Source organism: Triticum dicoccoides, chromosome 5B (assembly GCF_002162155.2).
Source record: "Triticum dicoccoides isolate Atlit2015 ecotype Zavitan chromosome 5B, WEW_v2.0, whole genome shotgun sequence".
NCBI lineage: Eukaryota > Viridiplantae > Streptophyta > Magnoliopsida > Poales > Poaceae > Triticum > Triticum dicoccoides.
Window position 1 is genome coordinate 539,537,593 of NC_041389.1, and position 17,312 is coordinate 539,554,904.

General features: G+C 41.8%; 1 long non-coding RNA gene across 1 annotated transcript in view; it reads left to right on the forward strand.

The window, feature by feature from the left end:
- The window catches only part of LOC119311428, a 20,801-nt gene extending 18,544 nt beyond the window's left edge, over positions 1–2,257 (forward strand). Inside the window, exons 3-5 of the long non-coding RNA XR_005151060.1 lie at positions 123–205; positions 646–729; positions 2,211–2,257. This is a non-coding gene — a long non-coding RNA (uncharacterized LOC119311428). The remainder of the gene's footprint in view (positions 1–122; positions 206–645; positions 730–2,210) is intronic.
- The last annotated feature ends 15,055 nt before the right edge of the window (positions 2,258–17,312 follow it).

Here is a 17,312-nt window from a genome sequence, read left to right on the forward strand (position 1 = left end):
CTCCTCTGCCATCTCTCTCTCTCTCTCTTTCTCATGCCAGTGGGCCGTGTTACTGTACACTCGATGTAGGAAGTAAGCATGATTTTTATGTAATGCTGGTTCTGGAATCGATGTTGTACCAGGCTTGCTCGCGCTCGACAGGACCAGCGAGTAGCACACTACGCTGTTGACAACCGGATCCTCCTCACAACTGACTCCGGCATGGGTATTCCTCTCCTCTGCCATCTCTCTCTCTCTTTCTCATGCCAGTGGGCCGTGTTACTGTACACTCGACGTAGGAAGTAAGCATGATTTTTATGTAATGCTGGTTTTGGAATCGATGTTGTACCAGGCTTGCTGCCTGCTTCCACTCTTTCACCCCCACTTCCACGAATTGTCTATAAACCTGGTCCAACATCTTATGTGTACTCTTGCAAGTTTCCTGTTTAACATATATTATCCTGGCACCAAGTTGACAGGGAGATAAATGTTTACCACCCATCTAGAGCATGTTGTTCCATTTTTTACATCTTAGTTTAATTTTTTACTTCTTTTAGATGATCTTCGTAGAACAAAGCACAAATAGAGAATCACATGATATGCCCGTCTTATTTTTTGAAGTTGATCCCAGTTTTAACTGAAATACTCCACTTCTTTGCTTTTTAGTACCCATTCCAACCCAAGAAGACGACTCAAGGGAGGACTGATCTATATGTAGGCAGATGGATGAATTCCAAGCCATGAGATAAAGTACCCTAAACCGAACTTTCTATTTATTTGCAGTTTGCGAGTACACTTGTACTTCCCTGATTTCTGCCCCAAATAGCATGCTTCCAAATCCATGTGTAGTTCCCTGCCTGCTATGTTTCCAATCAGATAATTTTGGCCACCAAAATTTCTGGTTATTTAGATCGCACTTTTCCGTGGGACAATGCAGAAAAGGTGTGTTTTGATGCTCCCAATATAAAGGGTCAGGCTTTTCTCATAATGATTCAGGGAGATAAAATTTCTTTTAGAATGTTTACCACTTTGGCTTGCTTTTGTAATGAACCAAGATGAATGATGTTTGCAAAACTGAAGCTTCAACTACAATGCTAGGTTCTTAGATGTTATGAAGTTTCAAGTGTTCTACTGCTATCTATTTCCTACTCGCTCCACTTCTTTTGTAAGGCATATTTTGATTTGATCAGTTAATGCTTTGAATAATAATTACTCTATTAATAGTTGCTGCATGTGAATAAGTTAATATTGGATTCATTTCTTTGGGGAGCTAAGCCATGTATTTGCAATTTTAGTATTAGTTAACATAAAATAGAGAAATGTCTGGTAGCTTCGTAGGTAGTTACTCCATTAGTAGGTGGTGCATGTGAATAAGTTAATATTGGATTCATTTCTTTGGGGAGCTAAGCCATGTATTTGCAATTTCAGTAACATAGTTAGTGTAAAATAGATAAATTTCTGGTAGCTTTGTAGGCATTGAAGAAAAAACAATAAATCCCTTGCTAAATATACCAAGGTGATGTCCACATATAGCCTTGGCTTTGTTTGTAAAGAAGCGAGTAGACATTCTACTTTTGTGTAAGTTAAAGATATGCTTTGATGTATTTCTTCAGTGAACAACACCGGATTTTTGTATGAGTTGCCTATTTATATTTTGATATTTACATAATGCATTCACCAAGTAAATCAGGAAGTATGCATCTATACTGGAAAGGAAGCGCTCAAATGTGATGTGCATCAAATACTTAGGTCAATCAGTGCCTTTTTTTTGTTGCCCTCAGTGTATTTTAGTTATGATTTTGCATCCCGACGTGTTTGACAATCTAGGTACATTAATTATGCTCGTGGTCATGGTATGTCTGATTGTAGGTGCTCTAAGATGACCTATACTTAGCATTTTTTCCTCCAAATGACTTAATATGCTTAGCTAGCTCTAAAATGACTTACGAAATGCCATATTTTAGCTCCGAAATGACTTCATATGCTTAGCTAGTTCCAAAATGACATAATAAACTTATTAGTTCCAAAATGACCTTACTTAGCATTTTTTACACCAAAATGACTTAGTATGCTTAGTTAGCTCAAAAATGACATAATAACCATACTTAGCTCCAAAACGACCTATTTTACAGATATAAGTTGCATCATAATAATCTTCACATTTTAGTTGCATCATAATAATCTTCTTCTTCTAGCTTCTTCTTCTAACTTTCTTCTTTCCCATTTTGTAGATTTGCTTCAGATCACGGAAGCTTGGGTTGATGGAGTGCTTGTCTTTAGTTTTTGTTTTGACTTTGTGAAACTTGCTACCTATGATGAAACTATGTAATATTGATGAAACTATGTATATGTATGGATGAAACTTGCTACTATTGGTAACATGTGTTGGATATGTGTTCGATATATATGTGTTCATGACTATTGGTAATATGTGTTGAATATGCTATATTGGTCATATAAATATATTTGTGTTTGATTTTCTGTGAAAATGAATTGATATAAGAAAAAACAAAATTAAATGGGGCAACTTTGCCATCCGCCAGCAGATGGCAAAGAGGCCACGTGTCATCTACATGTAAAATTTGTGCTGGCCTATTTGGGCCCTTTGCCATCTGCCAGCAGATGGCAAAGCTCTTTGCCATCTGCTAGCAGACGGCAAAGAGCCTGAAGCCTTTGCCATCTGCTGGCAGACGGCAAAGTATGCCGTTAGCCTTCTAACGGGGCTAACCCCGTTAAGAGGCTTTGCCATCTGCCAGCTGATGGCAAAGGCATAGGCTCTTTGCCATCAGCCAGCAGACGGCAAAGAAGCGTTTGCCGGCAGGGTTTCAGACAAACTGTTTGCCATCTGCTGGCAGATGGCAAAGCCTTTGCCATCCGCCGACCATGCCTTTGCCATCTGCCATGGCAGATGGCAAAGTGCCAGATTCCAGTAGTGATGGCCAAAGAAAGTTCATCCCTACAAAATCATATAGTTTGGTCGTGCTCCATTTTTGTCACACAAGAATGCTCTCATCATGCACAACCCCGATGACAAGCCAAGCAATTGTTTCATACTTTAGTAATTTCAAACTTTTTTCAACTTTCACGCAATACATGAGCGTGAGCCATGGATATAGCACTATGGGTGGAATAGAATATAATGATGGGGGTTATGTGGAGAAGACAAAAAAGGAGAAAGTCTCACATTGATGTGGCTAATCAACAGGCTAGGGAGATGCCCATCAATTGATGTCAATGCAAGGAGTAGGGATTGCCATGCAACAGATGCACTAGAGCTATAAATGTATGAAAGCTCAACAAAAGAAACTAAGTGGGTGTGCATCCAACTTGCTTGCTCACGAAGACCTAAGGCATTTGAAGAAGCCCATTGTTGGAATATACAAGCCAAGTTTTATAATGAAAAATTCCCACTAGTATATGAAAATGACAAAACAAGATACTCTCTATCATAAAGATCATGGTGCTACTTTGAAGCACAAGTGTGGAAAAAGGATAGTAGCATTGTCCTTTTTATTTCTTTTTATTTCTTTTTTTGGGCCTTTATTTTTTTATTTGGTCTTTCTCTTTTCTTTATTTGGGGCAATGCTCTATTAATGATGATCATCATACTTCTATTTATTTACAACTCAATGATTACAACTCGATACTAGAACAAAATATGACTCTATATGAATGCCTCCGGCGGTGTAACGGGATGGGTAATGAATCAAGAGTGACATGTATGAAATAATATGCATGGTGGCTTTGCCACAAATACGATGTCAACTACATGATCATGCAAGGCAATATGACAATGATGAAGCGCGTCATAATAAATAGAACGGTGGAAAGTTGCATGGCAATATATCTCAGAATGACTATGGAAATGCCATAATAGGTAGGTATGGTGGCTGTTTTGAGGAGATATAAGGAGGTTTATGTGTGATAGAGTGTATCAAATCACGGGGTTTGGATGCACCGACGAAGTTTGCACCAACTCTCAAGGTGAGAAGGGGCAATGCACGGTACTGAAGAGGCTAGCAATGATGGAAGGGTGAGAATGCATATAATCCATGGACTCAACATTAGTCATAAAGAACTCACATACTTATTGCGAAAATCTACAAGTCATCAAAAACCAAGCACTACGCGCATGCTCCTAGGGGGATAAATTGGTAGGAAAAGACCATCGCTCGTCCCCGACCGCCACTCATAAGGATGACAATCAAAGAACACCTCATGTTTCAAATTTGTTACACAACGTTTACCATACGTACATGCTACGGGACTTGCAAACTTCAACACAAGTATTTCTCAAATTCACAACTACTCAACTAGCACAACTTTAATATCACTATCTCCATATCTCAAAACAATCATCAAGTATCAAACTTCTCTTAGTATTCAATGCACTTATATGAAAGTTTTTATTATATCCATCTTGGATGCCTATCATATTAGGACTAATTTTATAGCCAACACAAATTACCACGCTGTTATAAAAGACTCTCAAAATAATATAAGTGAAGAATGAGAGATCAATAATTTCTATAAAATAAAACCACCACCGTGCTCTAAAAGATATAAGTGAAGCACTAGAGCGAAATTATTTAGCTCAAAAGATATAAGTGAAGCACATAGAGTATTCTAATAATTTTCGATTAATGTGTGTCTCTCCCAAAAGGTGTGTACAACAAGGATGATTGTGGTGAACTAAAAATCAAAGACTCAAATCATACAAGACGCTCCAAGCAAAACACATATCATGTGGTGAATAAAATTATATCAAGTAAAGTTACCGATGGACGTAGACAAAAGAGGGGATGCCTTCCGGGGCATCCCCAAGCTTAGGCTTTTGGTTGTCCTTGGATTTTACCTTGGGGTGCCTTGGGAATCCCCAAGCTTAGGCTCTTGCCACTTCTTGTTCCATAATCCATCAAATCTTTACCCCAAAACTTGAAAACTTCACAACACAAAACCTAACAGAAAATCTCATGAGCTCCATTAGCGAAAGAAAACAAACCACCACTTTAAGGTACTGTAATGAACTCATTTTTTATTTATATTGGTATTAAAACTACTGTATTCCAACTTCTCTATGGTTCATAACCTCCGATACTAGCCATAGATTCATCAAAATAAGCAAACAACACACGAAAAACAGAATCTGTCAAAAACAGAACAGTCTGTAGTAATCTGTATCAAACGTATACTTCTGGATCTCCAAAAATTCTGAAATAAACTGCTGGACGTGAGGAATTTATATATTAATCATCTTAAAAAAGAATCAACTAAATATCACTCTCCAGTAAAAAGTTGTAGCTAATGTCATGAATGCTAATGTTTCTGTTTTTTACAGCAAGATCAAAAAGACTTCACCCAAGTCTTCCCAAAGGTTCTACTTGGCACAAACACTAATTAAAACATGAAAACACATCTAACCAGAGGCTATATCAAAGATTTATTACTAAAAATAACCAAAAAGCAAGAAATAAAAATAAAATTGGTTTGCCTCCCAACAAGCGCTATCGTTTAACGCCCCTAGCTAGGCATAAAGGCAAGGATAGATCTAGGTATTATCATCTTTGGCACGCAATGCATAAGTGGCTATCATAATAGATTCATAAGGTAATTTAATTTTCTTTCTAGGAAAGTATTCCATGCCTTTCCTTAATGGAAATTGGAATCTAATATTCTCTTCTTTCATATCAATAATTGCACCAATCGTTCTAAGGAAAGGTCTATCAAGAGTAATAGGACATGAAGGATTGCAATCTATATCAAGGACAATGAAATCTACGAGCACATAATTCCTATTTGCAACAATAAGAACATCATTAATTTTTCCCATAGGTTTCTTAATGGTGGAATCCGCAAGGTGCAAGTTTAAAGAACAATCATCAAATTCACGGAAACCTAACACATAACACAAAGTTTTTGGAATCGTGGAAACACTAGCACCCAAATCACACAAAGCATAGCATTCATGGTATTTAATTTTAATTTTAATAGTAGGTTCCCACTCACCATAAAGTTTACTAGGGACAGAAACTTCTAATTCAAGCTTTTCTTCATAGGATTGCATTAAAGCATCAATGATATGTTTGGTAAAAGCCTTATTTTGACTATAAGCATGCAGAGAATTTAACACGGATTGCAACAAAGAAATACAATCTATTAAAAAACAATTATCATAATTAAATTCCTTGAAATCCAAAATAGTGGGTTCATTGCTATGTAAAGTTTTGACCTCTTCAATCCCACTTTACCAATTTTTTCATCAAGATCTAAAAACTCCGAATCATTGGGACGCCTATTAACTAAAGTTGACTCATCTCCAGTCCCATCATTATCAAGATTCATATTTCAAAATAAAGATTTAATAGGAGACACATCAATCACTTTTAGACCTTCATCCTTATTATCATGAAAACTAGAAGAACACGCTTTCACAAAGCAATCTTTTTAGCACGCATCCTAGCGATTCTTTCTTTGCACTCATCAATGGAAATTCTCATAGCTTTGAGAGACTCATTGATATCATGCTTAGGTGGAATAGATCTAAGTTTCAAAGAATCAACATCAAGAGAAATTCTATCCACGTTCCTAGCCAACTCATCAACCTTAAGCAATTTTTCTTCAAGCAAAGCATTGAAATTCTTTTGAGAAATCAAAATTCTTTAACACTAGTCTCAAAATAAGAGGGCATATTATTAAAATTTCCATAAGAGTTGTTGTAGGAATTACCATAATTATTAGAGGAATTACTAGGATACGACCTAGGATTAAAGTTTCCTCTATAAGTGTTGTTACCAAAATTGTTCATACCAACAAAATTCACATCCATAGATTCATTATTATTCTCAATCAAAGTAGACAAAGGCATATCATTGGGATTAGAAGAAACACTCTTATTAGCAAACAATTTCATAAGTTCATCCATCTTTCCACTCAAAACATTAATCTCTTCAATTGCATGCACCTTTTTACTAGTAGATCTTGTTGGGGAATGTTGCATAAAATAAAAATTTTCCTACGTTCACCATGATCAATCTATGCAGTCATCTAGAAACGAGAGAGGGGAGTGCATCTACATACCATTGTAGATCGCGTGCGGAAGCGTTCAAGAGAAAGAGGTTGAGGGAGTCGTACTTGTCGTGATCCAAATCACCGGAGATCCTACCGCCGAACGGACGGCACCTTCGCGTTCAACACACATACGGTTGGGATCTGTCTCCTCCTTCTTGATCCAGCAAGGGGGAAGGAGAGGTTGATGAAGATCTAGCAGCATGACGGCGTGGTGGTGGATGCAGCAGCGATCTCGGCAGGTATTCGCCAAGCACTTGCGAGAGGGAGAGGTGTAGCAGGGGAGAGGGAGGCGCCAGAGACTTGGGTTGCGGCTGCCCTCCCTCCCCCTCTTTATATAGGCCCCCTGGGGGGGGCGCCGGCCCTAGGAGATGGGATCTCCAAGGGGGGGCGGCGGCCAAGGGGGTGGCTTGCCCCCCAAGGCAAGTGGAGGCGCCCCCACCCCTAGTGTTTCCAACCCTAGGCACAGGGGGGCCCAAGGGGGGGCGCACGAGCCCACCAGGGGCTGGTTCCCCTTCCCACTTCAGCCCATGGGGCCCTCTAGGATAGGTGGCCCAACCCGATGGACCCCCGGGACCCTTCCGGTGGTCCCGGTACAATAACGGTGATCCCCGAAACTGCACTTCCTATATATAATTCTTCACCTCTGGACAATTCAGGAACTCCTCGTGACGTCCGAGATCTCATCCGGGACTCCGAACAACTTTCGGGTTACTGCATACTAATATCTCTTCAACCCTAGCGTCACCGAACCTTAAGTGTGTAGACCGTACGGGTTCGGCAGACATGCAGACATGACCGAGACGCCTCTCCGGTCAATAACCAACATCGGGATCTGGATACCCATGTTGGCTCCCACATGCTCCTCGATGATCTCATCGGATGAACCACGATGTCTAGGATTCAATCAATCCCGTATGCAATTCCCTTTGTCAATCGGTACGTTACTTGCCCGAGACTCGATTGTCGGTATCCCAATACCTCGTTCAATCTCGTTACCGGCAAGTCACTTTACTCGTACCGTAATGCATGATCCCGTGACCAGACACTTGGTCACATTGAGCTCATTATGATGATGCATTACAGAGTGGGCCCAGAGATACCTCTCCGTCATACGGAGTGACAAATCCCAGTCTTGATTCGTGCCAACCCAACAAACACTTTCGGAGATACCCGTAGTGCACCTTTATAGTCACCCAGTTACGTTGTGACGTTTGGCACACCCAAAGCTCTCCTACGGTATCCGGGAGTTGCACAATCTCATGGTCTAAGGAAATGATACTTGACATTTGGAGACTCTCTAGCTAAACGAACTACACGATCTTTGTGCTATGCTTAGGATTGGGTCTTGTCCATCACATCATTCTCCTAATGATGTGATCCCGTTATCAATGACATCCAATGTCCATAGTCAGGAAACCATGACTATCTATTGATCAACGAGCTAGTCAACTAGAGGCTCACTAGAGACTTGTTGTGGTCTATGTATTCACACATGTATTACGATTTCCGGATAATACAATTATAGCATGAACAATAGACAATTATCATGAACAAAGAAATATAATAATAGACATTTTATTATTGCCTCTAGGGCATATTTCCAACAGTCTCCCACTTGCACTAGAGTCAATAATGTAGTTACATTGTGATGTATCGAACACCCATTGTGTTCTGGTGTTGATCATGTTTTGCTCTAGGGAGAGGTTTAGTCAACGGATCTGCTACATTCAGGTCCGTATGTACTTTACAAATATCTATGTCTCCATCTTGAACATTTTCACGAATGGAGTTGAAGCGACGCTTGATGTGCCTGGTCTTCTTGTGAAACCTGGGCTCCTTGGCAAGTGCAATAGCTCCAGTGTTGTCACAGAAGAGTGTGATCGGCCCCGACGCATTGGGTATGACTCCTAGGTCGGTGATGAACTCCTTCACCAAGATAGCTTCATGCGCTGCCTCCGAGGCTGCCATGTACTCCGCTTCACATGTAGATCCCGCCACGACGCTCTGCTTGCAACCGCACCAGCTTACTGCCCCACCATTCAAAATATACACGTATCCGGTTTGTGACTTAGAGTCATCTAGATCTGTGTCGAAGCTAGCATCGATGTAACCCTTTACGACAAGCTCTTCGTCACCTCCATATACGAGAAACATATCCTTAGTCCTTTTCAGGTACTTAAGGATGTTCTTGACCGCTGTCCAGTGTTCCATGCTGGGATTACTTTGGTACCTTCCTACCAAACTTACGGCAAGGTTTATATCAGGTCTGGTACAGGTCATGGCATACATGATAGACTCTATGTCTGAGGCATAGGGGAGGACACTCATCTTTTCTCTATCTTCTACCGTGGTCGGGCATTGAGCCGAGCTCAATTTCACACCTTGCAACACAGGCAAGAACCCCTTCTTGGACTAATCCATATTGAACTTCTTCAATATCTTATCAAGGTATGTGCTTTGTGAAAGACCTATGAGGCATCTTGATCTATATCTATAGATCTTGATGCCTAATATGTAAGCAGCTTCTCCAAGGTCCTTCATTGAAAAACACTTATTCAAGTAGGCCTTAATGCTGTCCAAAAGTTCTATATCATTTCCCATCAAAAGTATGTCACCCACATATAATATGAGAAATGCTACAGAGCTCCCACTCACTTTCTTGTAAACGCAGGCTTCTCCATAAGTCTGCATAAACCCAAAAGCTTTGATCATCTCATTAAAGTGAACGTTCCAACTCCGAGATGCTTGCACCAGCCCATAGATGGAGCGCTGGAGCTTGCATACCTTGTTAGCATTCTCAGGGTCGACAAAACCTTCCGGCTGCATCATATACAATTCTTCCTTAAGGTGACCGTTAAGGAATGCCGTTTTGACGTCCATTTGCCATATCTCATAATCATAGTATGCGACAATTGCTAACATGATTCGGACGAACTTCAGCTTTTCTACGGGAGAGAATGTCTCATCGTAGTCAATCCCTTGAACTTGTCGATAACCCTTAGCGACAAGTCGAGCTTTATATATGGTAACATTACCATCCGCGTCCGTCTTCTTCTTAAAGATCCATTTGTTTTCTATTGCTCGCCGATCATCGGGCAAGTCTGTCAAAGTCCATACTTTGTTTTCATACATGGATCCTATCTCGGATTGCATGGCTTCAAGCCATTTGTTGGAATCTGGGCCCGCCATCGCTTCTTCATAGTTCGAAGGTTCACCGTTGTCTAACAACATGATTTCCAAGACAGGGTTGCCGTACCACTCTGGTGCGGAACGTGTCCTTGTGGACCTTCGAAGTTTAGTAGGAGCTTGATCCGAAGTATCTTGATCATCATCATTAACTTCATTTCTTGTCGGTGCAGGCACCACAGGAACATCTTCTTGAGTTGCGCTACTTACCGTTTCAAGAGGTAGTACTTCATCAAGCTCTACTTTCCTCCCACTTAATTCTTTCGAGAGAAACTCTTTCTCCAGAAAGGACCTGTTCTTGGCAACAAAGATCTTGCCCTCGGATCTTAAGTAGAAGGTATACCCAATGGATTCCTTAGGGTATCCTATGAAGACGCATTTTTCCGACTTGGGTTCGAGCTTCTCAGGTTGAAGTTTCTTGACATAAGCATCGCATCCCCAAACTTTTAGAAACGACAGCTTAGGTTTCTTCCCAAACCATAATTCATACAGTGTCGTCTCAACGGATTTAGACGGTGCCCTATTTAAAGTGAATGTAGCTGTCTCTAGAGCGTATCCCCAAAATGATAGCGGTAAATCGGTAAGTGACATCATAGATCGCACCATATCCAATAGAGTGCGATTACGACATTCGGACACACTGTTACGCTGAGGTGTTCCAGGTGGCGTGAGTTGTGAAACGATTCCACATTTCCTTAAGTGCATACCAAATTCGCGACTTCAATATTCTCCCCCACGATCTGATTGTAAGAACTTTATCTTTCGGTCACGTTGATTCTCTACCTCATTCTGAAATTCCTTGAACTTTTCAAAGGTCTCAGACTTGTGTTTCATCAAGTAGACATACCCATATCTACTCAAGTCATCAGTGAGAGTGAGAACATAACGATATCCTCCGCGAGCCTCAACACTCATTGGACCGCACACATCAGTATGTATGATTTCCATTAAGTTGGTTGCTCGCTCCATTGTTCTGGAGAACGGAGTCTTGGTCATTTTGCCCATGAGGCATGGTTTGGATGTGTCAAACGATTCATAATCTAGAGACTCTAAAAGTTCATCAGCATGGAGCTTCTTCATGCGCTTGACACCAATGTGACCAAGGCGGCAGTGCCACAAGTATGTGGGACTATCGTTATCAACTTTACATCTTTTGGTATTCACACTATGAATATGTGTAACATAACGCTCGAGATTCATTAAGAATAAACCATTCACCAGCGGGGCATGACCATAAAACATATCTCTCATATAAATAGAACAACCATTATTCTCGGATTTAAATGAGTAGCCATCTCGAATTAAACGAGATCCAGATACAATGTTCATGCTCAAAGCTGGTACTAAATAACAATTATTGAGGTTTAAAACTAATCCCGTAGGTAAATGTAGAGGTAGCGTGCCGACGGCGATCACATCGACCTTGGAACCATTCCCGATGCGCATCGTCACCTCGTCCTTCGCCAGTCTCCGCTTATTCCGCAACTCCTGCTTTGAGTTATAAATATGAGCAACCGCACAGGTATCAAATACCCAGGAGCTACTACGAGCACTGGTAAGGTACACATCAATTACATGTATATCATAGATACCTTTGGTTTTGCCGGCCTTCTTGTCCGCTAAGTACATGGGGCAGTTCCGCTTCCAGTGACCACTTCCCTTGCAATAAAAGCACTCAGTCTCAGGCTTGGGTCCATTGTTTGACTTCTTCCCGGCAACTGGCTTACCGGGCGCGGTAACTCCCTTGCCGTCCTTCTTGAAATTCTTCTTACCCTTGCCTTTCTTGAACTTAGTGGTTTTATTCACCATCAACACTTGATGTTACTTTTTGATCTCTACCTCCGCTGATTTCAGCATTGAATATACCTCAGGAATGGTCTTTTCCATCCCCTGCATATTGAAGTTCATCACAAAGCTCTTGTAGCTCGGTGGAAGCGACTGAAGGATTCTGTCAATGACCGCGTCATCCGGGAGATTAACTCCCAGCTGAGTCAAGCGGTTGTTTAACCCAGACATCTTGAGTATGTGCTCACTGACAGAACTATTTTCCTCCATCTTACAGCTGAAGAACTTGTCGGAGACTTCATATCTCTCGACCCGGGCATGAGCTTGGAAAACCATTTTTAGCTCTTGGAATATCTCATATGCTCTGTGTTGCTCAAAACGCTTTTGGAGCCCCGGTTCTAAGTTGTAAAGCATGCCGCACTGAACGAGGGAGTAATCATCAGCACGAGACTGCCAAGCGTTCATAACGTCTTGGTTCTCTGGGATTGGTGCTTCACCTAGCGGCGCTTCTAGGACATAATCTTTCTTGGCAGCTATGAGGATGATCCTCAGGTTTCGGACCCAGTCCGTATAGTTGCTGCCATCATCTTTCAGCTTGCTTTTCTCTAGGAACGCATTGAAGTTGAGGTGGACATGACTGTTGGCCATTTGATCTACAAGACATTTTGCAAAGGTTTTTAGACTAAGTTCATGATAATTCAGTTCATCTAATCAAATTATTCAATGAACTCCCACTTAGACAGACATCCCTCTAGTCATCTAAGCGAAACATGATCCGAGTCAACTAGGCCGTGTCCGATCATCACGTGAGACGGACTAGTCATCATCGGTGAACATCTTCATGTTGATCGTATCTTCTATACGACTCATGCTCGACCTTTCAGTCTTCCGTGTTCCGAGGCCATGTCTGTACATGCTAGGCTCGTCAAGTCAACCTAAGTGTATTGCGTGTGTAAATCTGGCTTACACCCGTTGTATTCGAACGTTAGGATCTATCACACCCGATCATCACGTGGTGCTTTGAAACAACAAACCTTCGCAATGGTGCACAGTTAGGGGGAACACTTTTCTTGAAATTATTTCGAGGGATCATCTTATTTAAGCTACTGTTGTTCTAAGCAAATAAGATGTAAAACATGATAAACATCACATGCAATCAAATAGTGACATGATATGGCCAACATCATATTGCTCCTTTGATCTCCATCTTCGGGGCGCCATGATCATCTTCGTCACTGGCATGACACCATGATCTCCATCATCATGATCTCCATCATCGTGTCTTCATGAAGTTGTCACGCCAACGACTACTTCTACTTCTATCGATAACGTGTTTAGCAATAAAGTAAAGTAATTTACATGGCGTTCTTCAATGACACGCAGGTCATACAAAAAATAAAGACAACTCCTATGGCTCCTGCCGGTTGTCATACTCATCGACATGCAAGTCGTGATTCCTATTACAAGAACATGATCATCTCATACATCACATATATCATTCATCACATCCTTTGGCCATATCACATCACAAAGCACTTGCTGCAAAAACAAGTTAGACGTCCTCTAATTGTTGTTGCAAATTTTTACGTGGCTTCTATAGGTGTTCTAGCAAGAACATTTCTTACCTACGTAAAACCACAACATGATATGCCAATTTCTATTTACCCTTCATAAGGACCCTTCTCATCGAATCCGCTCCAACTAAAGTGGGAGAGACAGACACTCGCTACCCACCTTATGCAACTAGTGCATGTCATTCGGTGGAACCGGTCTCACGTAAGGTACGTGTAAGGTCGGTCCGGGCCGCTTCATCCCACAATGCCGCCGAAGCAAGATAAGACTAGTAGTGGCAAGAAAATTAACAACATCTACGCCCACAACTGCTTTGTGTTCTACTCGTGCATAGTAACTACGCATAGACCTAGCTCTGATACCACTATTGGGGAACGTTGCATAAAATAAAATTTTTCCTACGTTCACCATGATCAATCTATGGAGTCATCTAGCAACGAGATAGGGGAGTGCATCTACATACCCTTGTAGATCGCGTGCGGAAGTGTTCAAGAGAACGAGGTTGAGGGAGTCGTACTCGTCGTTATCCAAATCACCGGAGATCCTAGCGCCAAACGGATGGCACCTCCGCGTTCAACACACGTATGGTTGGGAAGGCGTCTCCTCCTTCTTGATCCAGCAAGGGGGAAGGAGAGGTTTATGAAGATCCAGCAGCACAACGACGTGGTGGTGGATGCAGCAGTGATCTCGGCAGGGCTTCGCCAAGCACTTGCGAGAGGGAGAGGTGTAGCAGGGGAGGGGGAGGCGCCAGAGACTTGGGGTGTAGCTGCCCTCCTTCCCACCTCTTTATATAGGCCCCTTGGGGGGGCGCCGGCCCTAGGAGATGGGATCTCCAAGGGGGGGCGGCGGCCAAGGGGGTGGCTTGCCCCCCAAGGCAAGTGGAGGTGCCCCCACCCCTAGGGTTTCCAACCCTAGGCGTGGGGGGGGGGGCAAGGGGGGCGCACTAGCCCACCAGGGGCTGGTTCCCCTCCCCACTTCAGCCCATGGGGCCCTCCGGGATAGGTGGCCCCACCCGGTGGACCCCCGGGACCCTTCCGGTGGTCCCAGTACAATACCGGTGACCCCCGAACTTTCCCGATGGCCAAAACTGCACTTCCTATATATAATTCTTCACCTCCGGACCATTCCGGAACTCCTCGTGACGTCCGGGATCTCATCCGGGACTCCGAACAACTTTCGGGTTACTGCATACTAATATCTCTTCAACCCTAGCGTCACCGAACCTTAAGTGTGTAGACCGTATGGGTTCGGCAGACATGCAGACATGACCGAGACGCCTCTCCGGTCAATAACCAACATCGGGATCTGGATACCCATGTTGGCTCCCACATGCTCCTCGATGATCTCATCGGATGAACCACGATGTCTAGGATTCAATCAATCCCGTATGCAATTCCCTTTGTCAATCGGTACGTTACTTGCCCGAGACTCGATCGTCGGTATCCCAATACCTCGTTCAATCTCGTTACCGGTAAGTCACTTTACTCGTACCGTAATGCATGATCCCGTGACCAGACACTTGGTCACATTGAGCTCATTATGATGATGCATTACAGAGTGGGCCCAGAGATACCTCTCCGTCATACGAAGTGACAAATCCCAGTCTCGATTCGTGCCAACCCAACAAACACTTTCGGAGATACCCGTAGTGCACCTTTATAGTCACCCAGTTACGTTGTGACATTTGGCACACCCAAAGCTCTCCGACGGTATCCGGGAGTTGCACAATCTCATGGTCTAAGGAAATGATACTTGACATTTGGAGACTCTCTAGCTAAACGAACTACAAGATCTTTGTGCTATGCTTAGGATTGGGTCTTGTCCATCACATCATTCTCCTAATGATGTGATCCCGTTATCAATGACATCCAATGTCCATAGTCAGGAAACCATGACTATCTGTTGATCAACGAGCTAGTCAACTAGAGGCTCACTAGGGACTTGTTGTGGTCTATGTATTCACACATGTATTACGATTTCCGGATAATACAATTATAGCATGAACAATAGACAATTATCATGAACAAAGAAATATAATAATAACCATTTTATTATTGCCTCTAGGGCATATTTCCAACAGATCTTTTAGTGTGCCATTGAGCATAATTAACCATATTATTATCTAGGAGTTTAGTAGCTTCTCCTAAAGTGATTTCCATAAAAGTGCCTCCCGCGGCCGAATCTAAAAGATTTCTAGAAGCAAAATTCAATCCGGCATAATTTTTTTGTATAATCATCCATAAATTCAAACCATGTGTAGGGCAATTACGTATCATTAATTTCATCCTATCCCAAGATTGTGCAACATGCTCATGATCAAGTTGCTTAAAATTCATAATATCATTTCTAAGAGAGATGATCTTAGCAGGAGGAAAATACTTAGAGATAAGAGCATCTTTGCACTTGTTCCATGAATCAATACTATTTTTAGGCAAAGACAAAAACCTAGTTTTAGCACGATCTCTAAGCGAAAAAGGAAATAGCTTCAATTTAACAATATCATTATCCACATCTTTCTTCTTTTGCATATCACACAAATCAACAAAGCTGTTTAGATGGGTAGCGACATCTTCACTAGGAAGGCCGACGAATTGATCTTTCATGACAAGATTCAACAAGGCAACATTGATTTCACAAGATTCAGCATCGGTAATAGGAGCAATCGGGGTGCTAAGAAAATCATTGTTGTTGGTATTGGAAAAGTCACACAATTTGGTATTGTCTTGAGCCATCGTGACAAACAAGCCAAGACACAAGCACACAAGAAGCAAGCAAAAAGATACGAACGGAAAAAGAGGGCGAATAAAATGGCAAAGGTGAAGTGGGGGAGAGGAAAACGAGAGGCAAATGACAAATAATGTAATGCGAGGGATAAGAGTTTGTGATGGGTACTTGGTATGTCTTGACTTGTGTGTAGACTCGCCGACAACGTCGCCAGAAATCCTTCTTGCTACCTCTTGAGCATGCGTTGGTTTTCCTTGAACAGGAAAGGGCGATGCAGCAAAGTAGCGTAAGTATTTCCCTCAGTTTTTGAGAACCAAGGTATCAATCCAGTAGGAGGCCACACGCAAGTCCGTCGTACCTACAAAAACAAATAAGAACCTTACAACCAACGCGATAAAGGGGTAGTCAATCCCTTCATGGCCACTTGCAAAAGTGAGATCTGATAGAGATGATAAGATAATATTTTTGGTATTTTTATGATAAAGATTAGAAGTAAAGATTGCAAAATAAATGGCGACAGAGATAGCTAGTTGACGGGAGATTAATATTTTAAAAGATAGACCCAGGGGCCATAGGTTTCACTAGTGGCTTCTCTCAAGATAGCATAAGTATTTTAAAAGATAGAAGAAAATATTTGCAATGGATTCACATTATTGTGTTATTCTGGAGCAGGTTTACCATATATGACAGAAATTGTGCCAATTACACACGACATGATGTGTTTTGTTGTAGCTAATGATTACAAGTGATGTATTATGGTAATGTTGGCATTTGAATGCCTTGGCTCCAATGAACTAATTTCTAGCAGTATCATACAAGATATTCAAAAATACAAAAAGTCAATGTTTTAACTAATTTCTAGCAGGATCATCAGCTCTTGTTTTGTCCATTTTTCTTTTTTTGAGCAATTCATCTCTTGCTCCTACACATTATGACTTATGTACATGATTTCTCAACCATGGACTGTCTGTCTTAGCAGGAGGGAGGTGCACTGGCTA